This window comes from Mauremys reevesii, linkage group 20, assembly GCF_016161935.1.
Source record: "Mauremys reevesii isolate NIE-2019 linkage group 20, ASM1616193v1, whole genome shotgun sequence".
In the NCBI taxonomy this organism is placed as follows: domain Eukaryota; kingdom Metazoa; phylum Chordata; order Testudines; family Geoemydidae; genus Mauremys; species Mauremys reevesii.
In genome coordinates, this window is record NC_052642.1 from 1,295,005 (window position 1) to 1,306,798 (window position 11,794).

Below are 11,794 nucleotides of genomic sequence, written 5' to 3' on the forward strand. Positions count from 1 at the left end.
ATTCATTCTACTTTCACAGCTTGCAGCTCCTCCCTGCTTGGGTCTGTAAATGGCCCTGGCCAGTCCTCGGCTCCCTCGGGGTCAGCAGCAGCCTTCCAGCTTGGGAGCTCACAGGAGGCATCTGGCTCCTCTGGCGGCTGCCTCCCAGCTGAGTTCTCCAGCCATCTTTTGTACTTCCGCTCTCCTGTACGTGCCAGCTCCAGGGGCTTGCTGCCTGCCAAAAACCTGGCGAGGAGGGGACGCTCTGGATGGGGTAGTCCAGAGCACTCAGCATCAGCCTAACTCTGCTCCCATGGCGAGCGGGAGGGAAGGCGCCGTTCTGTTGACCTCAGTGGGAGCAGAAGGAGGCCAGTGCTGAGCACATCTGCATATGCCACCCAGTGTGAGAAATGCCACGAGCCCCCCCAGGACTCATAGCCTGCAGCCGTACTGCTGGGCAGCTCGCCAGCCGTGGAGACTGGAATTCCAGGTGCCCGGTCCAGACCGCACCCCCCACCGATGTGCCTCATGCGAAGGTGCAAATCCTGGAACAGCCCTGGCTGAAAGCACAATGCCACTTAATCACAGGAATAAGGAGCAGCCTTGTAATGTACAATCAAAGGGGAAGCACATTCCCATAAACTATATATGCCGCACCCCTTCTGCAGGGCAGTAACTCATAGCACACCCCCTGGCGTACCCCTGCTATTGTCTGTAGCTGGGGGCGTTCGCCTCTTAGAACTATGGAGTTATATTGGTTTCTTGTCTTCAAAATCTGCCTCCTAGTGGTTGCATGTGATTGTGCTTTCAGGGAGCAACACAGGTGAAAGGACAGCACAAATCGAGAGGTTCTTTTGGGTGCAGTCATCCCCATGGTACCATGTAAGTTGGGAAGACAGGGAACAAATGCCTCTGTGCAGGGGCAGTGAGTGACAGTAACTGTGACACTGGGAGAGTTTAACTGTGTCTGTCTATTGTGGGAAGCAGGTAACAGAGAAGGAGAGTGAGGGGTGCAGGAGACCAATTCACCCCCCAAGAGTCTCCTCAGCATTGGCACCAGAGGCGGGGGGAGGCTGTAGCTTAGTAACTTGGGGTGAAATGCAGAGAGGAGTCCAGGGTGGATGTAACCTCTCCCCGACCTCCTCTCTCTCCATCCCCCTTTCTGGCCCTGAAACCATCCAAGACTTGAAAGGCCATTGGCTGCCTTCACCTACCCACTGCACAAGAAGGGGGTTTAATTCAGGGAGTGGCTCCAGGCCCTGGCCTTCATTGGGAGGGACGGTTCAATGCAGGTAGCCTTCAGGGCTTCTGCAGCAATGGCGCCTCCTGCAGAACGATGGTGAAATTGACCAGTGGGGATGTAAGTTACATATCTGAGCTGCCTCCCTGGAATGGCTGTGGGCACTGCATGTACCCCTAGCGTGGCACCCAGGGGCCCTGTTCCCTTACCTGCTTCTGGGTGGCTGGGTGCAGGGAAATCCACCCTAACGGACACTGGAGACAATTTTGCTCAGCCCTGTTTCTGCATAATTTGCAGTATTTTGTCTCTGCCAGGCTCTCTTCTCCCCCATGACCACCCTTGTCCTCTCCCAGCCGTACAGGCCATGCAGCTCCCTTCGCAGCACTGGCTGTGGTACCCTCCTGGAGCTGGGCCTCATTCTGTCTCATCTGCTACCATGTGTGCTGCAGCGGCAGGGCTGACTAAGGCAGTGGCATAGCCAGGTTCTAAAATCAGGGGGAGCCAACACATAAAAAAAGGTGCCACACGACATATTAAATTACACCTCTACCTCGATATAACACGACCCGATATAACATGAATTCGGATATAACGGGACAAAGCAGTGCTCCGGAGGGCTGTGCACGCACCTGGTGGGACAGCCCCTCATCTTTCCTGAGGGGGCTGCTCTGCAATCTGTGGCCCCTGGAAGCAGGCAGCACACAGGAACAGGGGGTGGGGGCACAGTCCCCCACATAAGAGAGACAATCGGACAGAGGTGGGCAGGGTCTGTTGGGGGTTCGCATGGGGCAGAGGGGGTTGGGGGCTGCACTGGGAGGCTCTCCAATGCAGCACCTAGCCACGCTGACTCTATGCATCATGAGGCACTCGGAAAAAAGGAGGCAGCAAGAGAGAGAGAGGCCGACAAGGAGTGCCCTTCCCCTCCCAGCTGGGTCTGAGAGTCCCTGATCTCACAGATCTCAGCACTGCAGGCACCCAGCCCCCAAGTACTGGGCTGCAGTGCAAGTTAGAGGGGCTGATACAGAGAAGTCAGGACAAGTCAGAGCACTTCCCATGTCATGATGAAAACTCACTCCCGGAAAGCTGGATGAGGTAATATGGCGGGGGGCGGAGGGGAATATATATCAAGGTGGGTGAGGTAATATCTTTTATTGGACCAGCTTCTGTTGGTGAGAGAGACAAGCTTTTGAGCTTTCACAGAACTCTTCTTCAGGAAGAAGAAAACTCCATGAAAGCTCCAAAGCTTCGCTCTCTCCCTCTCTCTCTCTCTCTCACCAACAAAAGTTGCTCCAATAAAAGATATTACCTGACCCACCTTGTGGCTCTAATTTCCTGGGAACAACAGGGCTACACCAACCCAGCATACAAAAATGCAAGATTCACATGAACAGCACAGAGTGACCACCATCACACCAGGACACTATTTTCACAATTCATCTTAGCATAATGTCATCATCACACCAAGCACATCTGCACAATGAGATAAATATAGCCACATGTGCATGCCAAACATTCACAGTACAAGCAAACTGGGATCCACACAGCAGGATAGTAGTGTCAGTTTAGCTCTCAGTCTGAGTCCATCCCCACTAAACTAAGTCCAAAGTTTCAGCTAAACACAGGGCACCTGCAAATAGCTGTACTAACAGCAGGATCTACACTGGCACAATAGGAGGAGTTGCATGTAAGGGCACTAATTCCCAATCCCAGTATAAGGCAGACAGCCATCCCACCAGCATCCAGGTGCTGGCTCGCACACCTGCCACAGTGCCACAAGAAGCAGGTAGGAGAAGGAGCTGGGGTGTCTCAGCTGCTCAGCCCCTTGCTCCAGGAGCATTTCCTCACTGATTGGCTGGTGGCCAAAACCAGCTAATCAGCAAGCACTCGCACTCCCCTAGCTAGCTACCCTACTGCCCCTGCCCTGGCTGAACAGCTGATGGCTTGTGGGCAGGTGCCCCTGCCCCCTAGAGGGGGCATGCCCTGACTGACCCCCTTCTTTCCCAAGGCCCCAGCCTCTCCTCCTCCCCAGGAGCCCAGCTTGCTGGAGCTCAGTTCTTTCCCTCTCCCCCCATTCCCTAGCTGATTAGCTGTTTGTCTCCCTCCTGCTGGGAGACAGCTAATCGGCAAGGCAGGGAGGGAGCAGGGTTTATGCAGCACACTAGGGGAAGCCAGCAAAGCCTGCCTGCAGGAGCCTAGCTTGCTGGAGTTCAGTTCTTCTCTTCCCCTCCCCGCCCCGGGATCAGCTGTCTCCCTCCTGCTGGGAGACACAGCTGATGGGTGCAGGCGGGGTATGCAGCAAGCTGGGGGAAGCCAGGCAGGCCAAGCTTCAGAGTGGAGCATGGGCCCTGCCCCTGGTGCCATGGTAACCTCGCCTCAGGCATGGCTTTTTTGAAAATGTGCTGAGGGGAAGCAGCTGCTTCCCCTGCACCCCACTAGCTACACTACTGGACTAAGGTCTAGTACTCCACGGCTCACCCCTTTCAGGCCCTGGATTAGCTGTTAGCACTGCAGAGCCAGAGTGCTAGCCCGTTCCCTCTAATCCCTGGTGACAGGGCACAGTGTCCACTTCAGAAGCCGACTCCTTTAGCCCCCAAAGCCTTGGGGGAAGCCTGTGGTTCCGAGGGGTCCCATCCCTCATGCTCCGCAGGACCCTTCTGAGGGCCCTGCTCTGCAGCCCTTATGTTGGGCAGGGCCATGTGGCTCAGCGGGAGACTTCGCTTCACAGTGCTCTCCAGCATAAGGATTACGGACCTGGGGCGGTGCTACTTGGAAGGCGGATTCTCATTAGCAACGGGATGTCCTGGCACTGACCCTCTCCCACGACCCTACTTCCTTCCTGGTCCTTTACACTCAGCCCTTCCACCTCCCGCTGACCCCTTTTTAAGGTACGATCCCCCAAAGAACACAAGCGGCAGATTTCTCTCTGAGCTGACTGGTGTCATCACATGGTCAGTGTCTCCCATGCCACCACCCCCTTCAGCCCTAACAACAAAGTCGCTTGCTTTAAGATTTCAAGGCAAAGTTTCTCTCCAGGGAGAGCTGGGTTGCGGGACCCAGGGGAGTAGGACAAATGGCCTTCATCGGTGGCCTCTTCAAAGGCAGTGGGCCAATGGCACTGGGACTGACCCAGAGCAGGGCTTGTTCCACCCCTCCCTGCCATACCCCAAAGTTCCACCCGGCGATTCTTCTGGTGCCCAGCCCTGCAACTCTCAGCTGCATTGTCCCATGCCTCACCCTGTTCGTCCAGGGACGACTCCACCTTACGCTACAGCCCTGCTTTACCCTGGGACAATGCCCAGCCTGGGGTGTTGTCTGTCTGCGTGATCCCCACCAGGCGCAGGAAGGAACACTGCTTTACATTAAGGTTCTTTTGGTGATGGGCTAACCCTACCCCTGTCCTGCATTTTGAGTGTGAACAGCTGTAGATGGAAACTGAGACGGTAGAGATGGAGCAGGACTAACCATGGCCACTTAGTCTAGCCCTCACCCTGTGTCTGTCCTGTACAAGTGTTGCAAACAGCAAGTGCCTTTTCTTGCCCTGATATGATTTTGGAGATGTCAGCATTTTCTACGGCTTTCTCCCTGTATGGGTTGTGGGATCCAGTGGAGCGGTCTGTGTTCTGTGTACAGGACAAGATGTGTATATATTTTATATCTTGCTATATTACTGTAAACACAGTTATTTAATAAATAAAATGAATAAAAGCATTAAAATACATCAAAATACATCAAAATGAAACAGAGGATTGTTATGTACAAGAGGGCGGAGGAGGCTGCATGTGAGTATGTAAACGTGGGTGTCCGGGGCTCAACCCTCCCAGGGGAGGAGGGGAGCCACACCGGCCCGTTACACTGAGCAACGATACACGAGTCAATTAGGGCTCAGGCCTTCTGTTGCAAGGCTGAGCAACAATATGCAACAGTTTGGGGAGGCCCAGACCCTCTGTTGCAGGGGCTGGGCCACAACACAAAGAGTTCAAGCAAGCCCAGGCCCTCTGGTGCAGGGGCGGGGCAGCGACACAAAGAGTTCAAGAAGGCCCAGGCCCTTTGCTGCAGGGGCTGAGCAACAGTACAAATAGTTCAGCAGGCCCAGGCCCTTTGGTGCAGGGACTGGGCAGCAAACAGTCTAGGAGGCTCAGGCCCTTTGGGGCAGGGGCTGAGCACTGGGGTGAGGGGAAAACTGCCACCCATCAGTGGGGTGGCAGGGGACGAGGCCCATCCACTCCACTGCGTCCCGGCCCGGGGCCCTAGGCAGCGGCTACCACGGCTGACGGTCAGTGGGGATCCTGACCGCAACACACTGACATGGGTATGGGTTGATCTGCAGCATGACTACTAATTGTCGGGTGATACCACCCACTGTTAGTCGGGCTCGGCGCCGGTAGGGCCGGACGTCTTCATGAATGCACTGCAGACGGATCGGCTTCAAACGGGGGTCGATCGGGGGTCCCAGAGCCTGGCGCACCAACGTCTGGCCGCACCCAGAGTCAATCAAAGCCTGCGTGGCTTGGTCCCCAACCATCACTGGGACCGTGAGTTTGGGGACCTGTGGTAATCGGGTCCGGCCGGCTCCTGCGTAGACCTACCCAAAGCTACAGTCCATTTCGGGGCAGTCCCGTTGTAGGTGCCCCGCCTTCCCGCATCCAAAGCAGGGACCGAGCTCGGGACACCCGCTCCGAGGGAGGGCCACTCGGGTGCCGGGGGCTGACGGGCCCTCGGGGCCCCTGATTGAAGGCCGGGGTTGCCAGCCGGGAAGCCGCGTCTGAGCGCTGGGTCTGGGACCCCAGCCGGGATTCTGATCCGTGGCCTGGACCTCGCTGGCTGGGCAGGTTGGTCGGCTTCTTCTCATTATGGGGCATTCGGGCCCGGAGGTAGGTGGCCGGAAGGTGGGTCCTATGGAGGCTTCCGCAGCCAGGAAGCCTTCCATCAGCGAGACGGCATCAGCCAGGGTCGCCGGCCGGTGTCGGAGTACCCAGGCCCTTCCCCGGGCCGGCAGGGTATGGACAAATTATTCCAAGACAACCTGCTCAGTGACTTCCTCCACCGTCCTGACCTCTGGTTGCAGCCACCGGCGGCAGGCCTACTTCAAGGTCTGGACCACCATCCGGGGACGGGCATCCGCAGGGTAGGTCTGGCGCCAGAACCGCTGTCTAAAGGTCTCTGGGCTGACGTCCAAAGTGTCCAGGATCACAGCTTTTACTCGGTCATAGTCTCTGGCCTCTTCTGTCGCCAGTCCGCAGTAGGCTGCTTGGGCCGTCCCAGTCAAATACGGGGCCAAAAGAGTGCCCCATTGGTCTCGGGCCCACCCCACGACAAGGGCCACATGCTCAAACATGACCAAGAAGGCCTCGGGGTCGTCGTCCGGGCCCATCTTGGTCAGGCACAGGGGGGCAGCCGAACATGCCCCCCCCAGTGCCCTGCCCCGCTGGCCAGTCGGCGGGGCGGGTTGTGGGGCCCATGAGGTTCTGCAGCTGGTTCCCCAGCTGCTGTACTAGCTGCTGCTGCTGCTCCAGCTGAGCTGCGTGCTGCTGCTGCTGTTGCTGGAGCTGGGCGGCATCTCCTTGCTGCTGTTGCTCCAGCTGGGCGGCATGCTGCTGCTGCTGCTGGGCTGCCTGCTGCCGCTCCTGGCTCTCCACCAGCAGCTGGAACAGCCGTTGCATCTCCATGTTCCTGGCTAGGAAGGGGGTGAATCACCACCCACCTACCGGCCCCTTCTCACAGAGGCAAGGGTTCGACTCCCCACTTCTGGTACCAACTGTAAACGTGGGTGTCCGGGGCTCAACCCTCCCAGGGGAGGAGGGGAGCCACACCGGCCCGTTACACTGAGCAACAATACACGAGTCAATTAGGGCTCAGGCCTTCTGTTGCAAGGCTGAGCAACAATATGCAACAGTTTGGGGAAGCCCAGGCCCTCTGTTGCAGGGGCTGGGCCACAACACAAAGAGTTCAAGCAAGCCCAGGCCCTCTGGTGCAGGGGCGGGGCAGCGACACAAAGAGTTCAAGAAGGCCCAGGCCCTTTGCTGCAGGGGCTGAGCAACAGTACAAATAGTTCAGCAGGCCCAGGCCCTTTGGTGCAGGGACTGGGCAGCAAACAGTCTAGGAGGCTCAGGCCCTTTGGGGCAGGGGCTGAGCAGCAAACAGTCTAGGAGGCTCAGGCCCTTTGGGGCAGGGGCTGAGCAGCAAACAGTCTAGGAGGCTCAGGCCCTTTGGGGCAGGGGCTGAGCAGCAAACAGTCTAGGAGGCTCAGGCCCTTTGGGGCAGGGGCTGAGCACTGGGGTGAGGGGGAAAACTGCCACCCATCAGTGGGGTGGCAGGGGGGACGCAGGCCCATTCACTCCACTGCGTCCCGGCCCGGGGTCCTAGGCAGCGGCTACCACGGCTGACGGTCAGTGGGGATCCTCACCGCAACACACTGACATGGGTATGGGTTGATCTGCAGCCTGACTAGGGTCAGCTGCCCCCGGGCCACTTCCAATTTCTCCCTCTGGGCCTACCTGGTCCGCGGCGTCCACTCCCGGGAAGTCCCACAGCATGGGCTCCTCGCAGCCCGGGTGGGGGGTAGATCCGGCAGTTCCTCGGGGAAGTCCGGCCAGTGCTGCTCCGGGGGTTCCTCGGGGTAACAACAGCGGAGAGGGGAAGTCTCTGGTGGCTCCTCGTCGTAGGTGGCACGGGGAAGCTCCGGCGGGTCCTCCCGGTAGCGAGTGAGGGGAAGCTCCGGCCAGTCCGGGCAACTGCTCTGGGCCCCAGTGTCTTCCCAGTCACGAGCTCCCTCGGGCAGGTTTGCTCCCGGCGGTGGCTGGGCTCTGACTGAGCTCGGATGGCCGGCTTTTATACTTCTGGGTCACCGCCTGACCCTCTGAGGGGCGGGCTCACTGTTCTGTAGCCCCGCCCCTTCCGGTGTCCGGGGCTCAACCCTCCCAGGGGAGGAGGGGAGCCACACCGGCCCGTTACAGAGTAGTTAACCATTTGATAGCTTTCATCACCTAACAGTTTTTGGCAGGTTTCCACACCCCATCCCCATTTCTGGCGCCGTCAGCCCCTTTGACCATGCCCCTTGCTACGATACTTCCGGGGGTACCTTGGTTCAGGGGACAATTAGCTCAGTGTTAATGGCCCTAGCCTGCAGTCAGGCCAAGTAACGGTAGAGAGTCTGTTTGCCCGGGGCCCTCAATCAGGGCAGGGCATCAATCAAGAAAGGGCTCTGGCCTACAGTCAGGCAGGCAGAGCAGCAGGAGGTTCATTTGCCTGGCCCTTGATCAGGGTAGGGCAGCAGTCAAGTAGGGGGGCTCTGGCCTACAGTCCGGCAGAGCTGTCACAGTCTAGGGGAGGTTAGCTCTCTGGTGGGAGAGTCAGCACAACCATCTGGCATCCGGATTCAGGCGGGTGCCAGACCAATTCAGGCCTCCTGACAACCAGGTGGGGAGGCTGCCACTCCTGACGTTGGGGTGGTAGGGGTAGAGGAACCCAGGCCCTCTCGTTCCACTGTGTCCCAGCTCAGGGCCCTAACAGCGGTGGAGTGGTCCGCCACTGGGTCAGCAGGGAAAGTCCAACCATAACACGCTGGCTGGCTTGTAGTCAATAATACATCTGAACCCAGTTCAGCTTCCCTGGGCTCCTTCCTACATGCCAATTCCATGTGTGCATGGGTTCCAGGGTTGTTGTTCGCTTTGGACCATGAAAAAGTTCAAGGAGCTGAGATTAGAGAAAAATCACATCAAATGTAAAAGGGCGTAAAGCCAATAGGGTTATCTATCTATCTATCTATCTATCTCCATACACCACATCTATCTAGCTAGCTATCCCGAGAGGCGGAGATAACCATGCTGGCGGCTGTGAGCCTCTTTTCCCAGAGGCAGCCACAAGGGTAAGTTCTCTCTCCCCCGTGTCCCCTCCCTGCAGCTTTCTATACTGTCCTTCTCTCACTAACCAAAAACGATCTCTTGCTGTTTTCTATACTCTCCCTCTCTCAAGCCTGGTCTACACTAGTCATTTATTTTGGAATTAGCCGAGTTAATTTGGAGAAAAAAAAATCATTCCTTCCACATGACCAAACTGGTTTCTTCGATTTAAAGGGCTCTTTAATCCAATTTCTGTACTTCACCTCGGCAAGTAGAGTAGCGCTTAAATCGAGATCGCAATCCCGGATTAAAAGTAGTGTGGATGCAATGAAGTTATTGGCTTCCGGGAAGTATCCCAGAATGTTTCCTTGTGACTGCTGTGGACAACACTCTCAACTCTGATGCACTAGCCAGGTGGGCAGGAAAAGCCCCAGGAACTTTTGAATTTCATTTCCTGTTTGGTCACCAGCAGCACAGGTGACCAGCAGCACAGTCCACTATCATAGGCAATCATGCAGAGAGCACCATCACAAGAGACCACGCAGTCCCGGATTCGCAGATGAGCTCCAGAATGGTCCAAATGGGAGGTACTGGATTTCATCGAATGTTGGGGAGAAAAATCTGTTATGGCAGAACTACGTTAAAAAGAAAAGAACGCAAATATGTACGCTAAAGTCTCCAGGGCCATGACGGAAAGAGGCTACTCCAGGGACACAGAGCAGTGTTGTACAAAAATCAGGGAGCTCAGGCAAGCGTACCAAAATGCCAGGGAGGCAAATGGGCGCTGTGGGTCACAGCCGCATACATGCCGCTTCTACCGTGAGCTGCATGCAGTTATGGGGGTGACGACACCACTACCCCACCACTGTCCGTGGATATCTCCAAGGAGGAAGTTGAACGGAGCGAGGAGGATGAGTTATTGGAGGACGAAGAGGAGGAGGAGGAGGACAGTGCACAGGCGGCAAGTGGGGAATCCATTTTCATCCCTAGCCAGGAACTATTCTTAATGCAGGAGCCAATAGCCCCCACCCCCACTCCCATGATCCTGGAGAAGGTACTTCTGGCGAGTGAGCCTGATCGGAGCCATGCGGTGGCGGGGTGGGGAAAACACAGCCACGTTGGGCTGTTTGCGTTTAGTTTAAAGGGCTCATCCCTGCTCAGAGCCTCATCGGAGCCACGCAGTGGGTGCGAGTCTGTGTGTGTGTGTGTGTGTGTGTTGTGTGAAGCAATCATCCCAGAGAGCCTGCAGGACCTCCTTTTATACTGCAAACCTACCAGGCATTGCTTGCTATGAGAAAGGGGGCCCAGCAGTTTGAAAGTATTGAAATGAATGCGGAAGAAACAGAACCCCGCGTGCCCCTAGGGCTTACCATGGCTGGCTGCAAGCTGAATTCTGTTGCCCGGCTGTGTGTGATGTGCTGTGTACTATGAATTGCCTGTTTCACTGAGAAACAGTGTGTCCTTTGTTCTCTGAAATGTATCTTTTAAAATACTACTCTTCCTTTTTCTCCTCCTGCAGGTGCAAATGTTTCAACGCAGCCCCAATCTACTCCATCCAAGAGGCTGGTCCAGATTAGAAGGCAGAAAAAAGGAACTTGGGACGACATATTCGCCGAGCTCATGCAGTCCTCCAGCACTGATAGGGCCCCGCTGAATGCGTGGTGGTAAACAATTGCGCAGTCACGTAATGCATTACAGGAACACGAAGAGAGGAGGGACGCGCGCGATGAGAGCAGGCAGGACACTATGGTCGAGCTCATGGGGGAGCAAACTGACATGCTGCCCTGTATGGTGGATCTAATGCAGGAAAGGCAGAAAGATCACAGATTGCCGCTGCTGCCCCTGTATAACTGCCCTCCCTCCTCCCCAAGTTCCATAGCCTCCTCACCCAGACGCCCAAGAACACGACGGGGGAGGCTAAGGGGACTCCACACTCAACCCCAGAGGCTCACCCAAGCAGCAGAAAGTTGGCATATGTGAACTTTTGATTTGGTTTCTGGACTTCTCCTTCCCTTCTTCTCCACCCCCATAACCCAACCCCTCCTCCCCCCATTTACCTTCTGATTTCTCTCCATGTGTTGTGCAATGAATACTAAAGAATGGTTTTTAAACAATTGTGACTTTATTTCCTTTCATATATATAGGGGGCGGGTAACTTCAAGATAAACAAACACAAGTGTCACACTGTACCCTGGCCAATCATGAAACTGTCTTTCAAAGCTTCTCTGATGCACAGCGCACCCTGCTGTGCTCTTCTAATCGCCTTGTTCTCTGGCTGTGCGAAATTGGCCACCAGGCGAGTTGCCTCAACCTCCCATTCCGCCATAAACGTCTCCCCCTTACTCTCACAGATATTGTGGAGCACACAACAAGCAGCAATTACAATTGGAGTATTGGTTGTGCTGAGATCTAACCAAGTCAGTAAACTGCGCCAGCGCTCTTTCAAACGTCCAAAAGCACATTCGACCACCATCCTGCATTTGCTTAGCCTATAGTTGAACTGCTCCTTACTACTGTCCAGGGTGCCTGTGTACGACTTCATGAGCCATGGCATTAAGAGGTAGGCTGGGTCCCCCAGGATAACTATAGGCATTTCCACATCCCCAACAGTAATTTTCTGGTCTGGGAAGTAAGTCCCTTCCTGCAGCTGTTCCAACAGACCAGAGTTCCTGAAGATGCGAGCGTCATGCACTTTCCCGGCCATCCCACCTTGATGTCAGTGAAATGTCCTTTGTGA

General features: G+C 55.9%; 1 long non-coding RNA gene across 1 annotated transcript; it reads right to left on the reverse strand.

Moving 5' to 3' along the window:
• Window positions 1-563: 563 nt before the first annotated feature.
• On the reverse strand, window positions 564-8,428 carry LOC120387582. Its single transcript, XR_005590238.1, has 3 exons — window positions 7,714-8,428; window positions 4,611-4,839; window positions 564-1,704 (listed from the first exon to the last, which is right to left on the reverse strand). It is a non-coding gene; the product is annotated as an uncharacterized LOC120387582 (long non-coding RNA).
• Window positions 8,429-11,794: the final 3,366 nt, after the last annotated feature.